The sequence below is a fragment of the Myotis brandtii genome, unplaced genomic scaffold, assembly GCF_000412655.1.
Source record: "Myotis brandtii unplaced genomic scaffold, ASM41265v1 scaffold111, whole genome shotgun sequence".
Taxonomy (NCBI): domain Eukaryota; kingdom Metazoa; phylum Chordata; class Mammalia; order Chiroptera; family Vespertilionidae; genus Myotis; species Myotis brandtii.
In genome coordinates this window covers 3,357,685-3,357,930 of record NW_005353789.1, presented here as the reverse complement: position 1 = coordinate 3,357,930, position 246 = coordinate 3,357,685, and positions in this window count along the sequence as shown.

Sequence of the window (246 nt, the reverse complement as noted above, 5' to 3'; positions counted from 1 at the left end):
CCTTATTTTACTTTTTTTTTTTTTTTTTAATCTTAGAGTGTCATAGGATTTTCAGTACCACCAAACATTAAAGGGGATTTTTGCTCCTTCCCCTTTAATACACCAGACTTATTACAAGAGTGCTTTCTTTTTAATACCACTTTGGATTCACAGAGTAAAATTCTTCAACTGCTATTTCTTTATTTCAACTAAGTACCATAAAGAACGTTCCACCATAAAGACCCTCTGGAGTTAGGAAAACTACCA